Consider the following 6,583-nt stretch of genomic DNA (forward strand, 5'->3'; position numbering starts at 1 on the left):
GAGCAGGGATCTGGTTCACTGTATGTGATGGGACAAATAAATCCCTAAGAGCAGCTAAGAAAAATCCTTTCTATATATTTGTGTAAAAACCACTAGCATGAAAAAGCACTTAACCAATATAAGATAATAAATAACAATGCAGTAGTAGTAATAATAATAATAGTTGTAGTAGTATGTAGAAGTATATAAAAATATAAGAAATATATAGAGCCCAAAAGAGGCTACAAAAATATTGAAGGGTCTGTGCAGGACCAGAATTCAACTGGAAAATCCTTATAGGTCCCTTCCAACTCAGGATATTCCATAATTCTGTGAACCAATCTCTTTAGGGTGTTGTTTCTACGTTGCACAGCTTTGGGTTAGTCCTGAACCTTGAGCAACTCTGTAAAGGAAGTTGTTAATAAAAAGCACAAGGAAGTCTGATAAGAGAGTGAGTAGAACCCATCCAGGTCACTTAGTGTGGGGTTTTTAGAGGACAGCACTTCAGTGCTTTTCCAGCCTGGAATGCTCACAGCTCACAGCAGTTGGTGACTATTTCTGTGCCTGAAGGTTAAGAACCACAAAAGCACCTGCAGCAGTTTGAAGGGGCTGTGGGGCAAAGACAGAGCCCTTGATAGTCAGAAATGTCCAAAAACACAGAACCAAGTTCCACAGGCAGAGGCAGCCTCTAAGACATGACGTGAGCACAGTAAAATACATTTTAGGGTGACATTACAGGCTCAGAAAGCAGGGTATGAATAGGCTGGCGTTCACATCCTCAGGAATGACTCAAGAGCAGTTGCAGTTTGACTTGTTTTCCCCTTCAATGTATTCTTTGTTTTCTTAAGCTCTGTTTGGCTTTCGTTGTGCCCTCCCTTTTTTCTTTGTTGAGCATCCTTATAAAAAAGCAGGTTCAATGTAAATATAGAAGTGATCATTTAGAATAGCTCAGCAGTGACCACGAGAAAAGCTGCAGGGTGGTTTGCAGTGGCAGCCAGCTTCTCCACGGACACTGCTCTTCCTGTGTGTGCAGTGACCTCCCCAAATTCCCAGTGTGATGGGGTTCTACTGCTGTTAGGGCACATAATTCCCTTTATTTCCTCCTGGATATGCTTTTCTTAATAGCCCACCATTCCCAACATTTATTATTTTATGGCTTGGTTTTATCAGTTTCTCACCCTTTTTTTTGCTCTTCCCCACCATTTACAGCTGACACTTTGGATGACAATGATGTGACAAAGAACAGCCAACAATGTGCTGCTTTAGCTGGAGAAAAATTCAGGATTCAGATAAGAAAGAAAGGAAACAATTCCTAATGGAGAATCGTGTTCCCTTCTGCCTCTCCTGTGGGATCCAGGTTAGAGCTGCTCCTTTCCAGGACTGCTGTTTCCCTCCAGATGTGTGACTACGTGTGCAGGCTGCATTTGCATGTGGAGATGAATGAGGCTGATAATAGCAGCACTTAGCAGGAAGTGCCGTGTGATGTAACATTTCCTTGATCTAACCTGCTGTTGGTCTTGTGCTGCCTTCCCTGAGCTACCCGGGGTGATCCTCAACAGCATCCAGCAAGACAAAACACGCCTGGCTGCACAGGGACGGCAGCACAGGCACGGGGCTTTGCCCTGAGCAAAATCAGCTGCTGGGGAAGCTCAGAGTTCTCTCTTCCCTGAAGATTTCAGTTGTTCAGTGCCATCATCCCCACCCCTCCTCTCTGAGGGTGAAGCTTTGTGGGCAGTGCTGTGAGCACGGGGCTCTCCGAACACTTGGAAGGAAATTAAGAGAACAAATCAGGTGCTGACACACAGCAGCGCTTCCCAGAGAGATACGATGTAGCTCGTCAGCAAAGCTGCCCTCAGTTCTGACAGGACACACCCCTGGCCAGACCAGAATCGGTACCGCAGCAAAACCAAACCCCAAATTCCAAACCAGCCACGTGGGACAGCTGCTGCCACCTCTGCCTTTCCCCCTCACCCTGATCTTCCTGCAGCTCCCAAATCCCCAGCTCAGCTCCGAGCAGAGAGCAGCTCCCATCACGTGTAGTTTTTGATCTGCACTTGCAGTTTTATTGCCATTTCTTCCCAGTTGTCAGCCCTGCAGCTGAGTGCAGCCAGGGTGATGGATGTCTCTGCTGGGCCATGCATTTTCTGCTGCTCCTCCTGCACCAGGAGGAGATGAAGGGAAGTGCTGATGTCCACGGAGCTCTGGAGGGAGGCACAGCAGTGCCAGAGCTTGTGCATCCCTTATCAACATGAATGACCCCTGCTCTCAACTTCCACAGGCCTTGGACACAACGAGGGCGTTTCCTTCCTCAGCCAGCAAAGCTCCAGGATCCATCTGATGGAGCCATGGCTCTGCAGTGATTCCTGGGACAGAGCTGCAAACTGGGAGACACCAACCCTGCCCAGCAAAGCGCTAGGTTGGAGATGTCCAAATCTCCAACCAAATCTCCAAAACGCCAGGTATTTTTATTTGGAAATCTCCAACCAGGCACTTTTTGCCTTTAGATTTCACATTTTTAGGAAAAGGAGGGGGGAACCCAGCCTGGCTCCTGCTAAGCAGCAGCAGCAGCAGCAGCACACAAAGCAATCGTTATGCCAAGATTTAGCTGTTAAATCCCTCAAGATCTGGTGCTCACAGAGCATAAACAACCTTTGCCTCCCAGCCTGGCTGGGCTGCACCTCCAGGTTTCCCAGCAGAGCCACACAGACCCTCCCATACCCATCCTCTCCCCAGCCCTTCGCTGAGGCTGCCGTGCCAACAAGAAAGCCAGTTGCCATGGCATTTTTTCCCCCTACAGACAGATGTCCATTAAAAACCAAGTCAGCCTCAGGTTTGCTTCACAGAGCAGCTTTCAGTTATTATTACCAGCCTGCAAGGAATTTCCACTGTAGCCCTTCACCTCAGATGTTTCAATGCACTTCAGGATTAATCCCTGGGGATTAGAAGGAAACTACTAGAGAGCAGGCACAGGTATGCTCAAAGGACAAATTTAGGATTATGATTGTGGTTTATGTTTTTGGCAGATGACAATCACATGTCTGTGTTTGGAAAGGGTTGGATTTGTTACCTCTGGTGCTCTTTCCCCTGTTCACTGGGCTAAAATCATCAGGGAAATTGGAAGTGAGACGTGAAACTTTCCCCTCCTCAGGGATGTCTCACCTGGGGCTCAGATCTGGGATTTTGGCTTCAGGAGGAACCTGCCTGTCCTGGACAGGCTCCATCCATGGAGAAGAGAAAGCCCAGGCAGTTTCTGTGAGCAGGGCCAAGCACTTCCACAACCACATGGCTCAGGGAGCCAATTCCTTGGCCACATTTCTATTGAAGATTGGAAAAAGGGATGAATGCATCCCATACTCCCCCTTAGCCCATCTGGGGGCCAAGGGCCTGTTGGAAATGTCCCTTGGGAAAAGCAGAGGAGCTTCCTACTGCAGTGCTGGCAGCACATCCCCAGCATCTCTGCAGGGATGGATTTGAAGGGAACAGTCAGGTATTTTTATTTGGACTCCAACAGTGCTGAATGTGTGAAAATTAGACACTGAAATTTAACTGTACAGTGGAATTAGTTTTCCTTACTTAGCACTGCAGTGTTGGAAATCCTTGGTGATGTCCAGGGAGGGATCTCCTCTTGCACATCTGGCTCTGAACTTGGCAGTGCTTCCACAACATTCCTTATTTAAGCTGTGGCACCTGGGAAACCTCAGCCTTCAGAGATTTTGGAGCCCCAATTGCAGCTCAGAGCCCTGATCCAGGCTCACAGGGAGGTTTCCACTGGAGCCTGGATCTCTGAGGGAGCCAAGGGCCACAATCCCAGCTGCAGGAATGCCAGCTCCTGTGGCTCTGGGAGGCAGCAGGGGCTGAGCACACCCTGGCTGCAGGGTCCCAGGGGAGCACTCCCTTCCAGCCTCTCAGTCACTTCCCAAGGCGACACATTTGGATTTCTCCTCTCAGCTACAGCAAGAACAGCTGCAAATATGATCAAAAATATCTAATCCTCTTAACTGCTTCTGCAGTTTGACTCGATCCCTGCAGAGGAAAATGCTGTGATTGCAGAGTGCTGCCTGCATTCCCACGTAAGCCTCGGCTTTTCCACCATTGATCGTTCCTCCACATTGATTTTTTGGAAGGAGGAGAAGATGTTTGGCTCCTTGTGATGAAACTGAGGGGGATTTTCAGGAAGGGTTGGAGGCCAGGAACTCCCAGATCCCAGGGCAGCACCTGGCTCTTGGTGCTCCTTCACTGAATCCAGCTGGGATTTGTTCTTCACCAGAAACCAGAGCACGTTTGAAAGCTGCCAAGGAGAATTGCTTGGGAAAAGTCCTCTTTGCTCTTTGTGCAAGCCCTGCACTTGCAGAGGGAAACTTTTAGCACAGCTGTGCTTGGACAAGACCATCCAGCTTCCCCTGCAGCTGCAGCAGCATCCCTGTGTCCTGTGGATAACTCCAGCTCACCCATCTTGCTTGGCCACATCTCCCACTCAGCTCCTCCAGCTCTCACAACTGAACCCCACACAGACCAGGGATTCCAGCCAACAGCACCAGGAGTTTCTCCAGCCTAAGTTAATTCTGTTGGGCTGAGATTCCCAGTAGTGCAGAGGAATTGTTCTGCAGGAGATCTAATCCTGGTGTAGATGCTGAAAGGATTTATTGTGAGTTTGGTTTAGTTTGACAGAGCTCTGACACACAGATCATGAAGATGCTTTCGAACCTGTAAGTGGGGATCTCCCAGCACCCCAAAGAGGAGCCTTTTTCCCAAAAGGAAACCCAGAGGATTTCCTTCACCTGCTTAAACCCCTCTGCTGTACATGGCAAGAGGCTTTTCTTCCCCAAAGATGGTGAGCATTGTGATAAATATCACAAATAACACATAAAAGAGGGAAGAGGAGACTGAGAGGCAGAGGCCTGTGAATTATTGTCAAAAGCATCATCTTTGCATCCAGGAGACCAAGGTATGTCCCACACTGACGTTGTCCTCCAAGGCCATTGCCACCACATAGGGACTCAGAAAAACACAGAAAACAAGCAAAGAAACCAGCTCATTGCAGTCTGTCTCCAGGAAAAAATCAGCTCAACCAGGATCTCAGGCTGGGAATAAAGCATGTGCTTAACACAGCTCATCCTCACCCACTGCCCTCAGGCCCACAAACCCAGAGAACCTCTCCAACCACCAAACCAGCAAATTACTGAACCTGCAAAGACCAAAATCTCAGTTTCCTGGTGAGCTCAGAGCTCAGCTCCCAGCAGCAGCAGCAAAGCTTTGCACAGCTCCCCAGCCTCAGCACAGCTCAGGAAACCCTTCCCAAAGAGCCCCCAGCTCCAGCTCCAGCTCAGCAGCAAAACCCCCCAGGTGCAGCAGCTTTGGAGGAGCTGCTGGCCCTGAAGAAGTTTCAGCAGGGCCCAATTTCCTGGTGGGGAAGTAAACATTGTTCTCCCGGAGGTGTTTGATGTTTTTAACCAGCTTGGGATGGAAGGAGTTTGACTCTCCAGCTCCCTGGGAGAAGGTGGAAGGAAACCAAGCGAGTGTGTTGAGGTTTGTTGTCTAACTCAATTAACCAATTACTTCCAGGTCAAGAAGGGGCAAAGCTATAACTGCTCTTGCTGCTATAAATAATGTTTGCTCAGGGGTGGTGCAGGGGCAGGAAGCTGTAGGTGTGGGGTTTTTTGCTGGAATGAAAGCAAATATCTCTGATTGCTTCCTGCTCCCAGCAAACCTGTCCCTTTTACTGTTGCTGCTTGGATTCTGGGGTGAACCCAAGCACAATTCTTGCCTTGGGAAATGTGTGCAGGAATTCAGGCTGGGGGAGGAATACACAAATATTCCTCCTGTGCTGCAAAACACATCCCAAACACCACTGGTTGTCCTTTGGAGCAGCTGGATGAGTTTGCCTTAAAAACATAATTATTAGACCAAAATGCCCATTTATGTAAAAAAAAAAAAAAAATTGGGGGGAGGAGGTTTTGGGGAAATGGATGTGAATTTCTCAGAGCTCAAGAGAAAACAGGCAAGTTAGTTGGTGCAGATCAAGGCAGGAATTTTCCAGTGGGCCTTAAGGAATTGGGGGAAGGTAAAGGGTGTGGGAGAGCAGAGGAGCCTCTTGGGGGGCTCCAGCTCGGACAGATGGACACCTGTGGATCTTTGCCTCTGTGTCCACTCTGCCCACAGCACCGTGCAAGGTTTTCCTTGGGCACAAGCCAGAGATGTCACCTCACCCAGGACTTTGGCTCCTCTGCAGAATGGTGACATGGAGGGGATTAACTGGTATTAAGGGACGGGTTCTTCCCAAGGGACAAAAAAGGAATTAGACCCTAGAACCAGAAACAGCAATGTCAGGTGTGTCACCCCAAACTGCCAACCCAGCTTTGCCATGGCTCAGGTGGAACATTCCTGTCATGGAGCAGTGACAGTCCAGCCCTGGTGCCCAAAACTTCCCCCCAAGCAGCGAACAGAGCCCTGTGTCCCCCTCTGCCCATGGAGCCGCCTCTCCCTGCGCTCACTGGGAGCAGCTGCTGCAGTGAATCATCTCAGCATCCTCAGCCTCTGCCAAGCTCTGCTGGCTGGGACCCTGCTCCAGCTGGGCTCTCCCTGCCCCTGCAGTGGCACAGCCTCT

This window comes from Zonotrichia leucophrys, chromosome 15 (genome assembly GCF_028769735.1).
Source record: "Zonotrichia leucophrys gambelii isolate GWCS_2022_RI chromosome 15, RI_Zleu_2.0, whole genome shotgun sequence".
In the NCBI taxonomy this organism is placed as follows: domain Eukaryota; kingdom Metazoa; phylum Chordata; class Aves; order Passeriformes; family Passerellidae; genus Zonotrichia; species Zonotrichia leucophrys.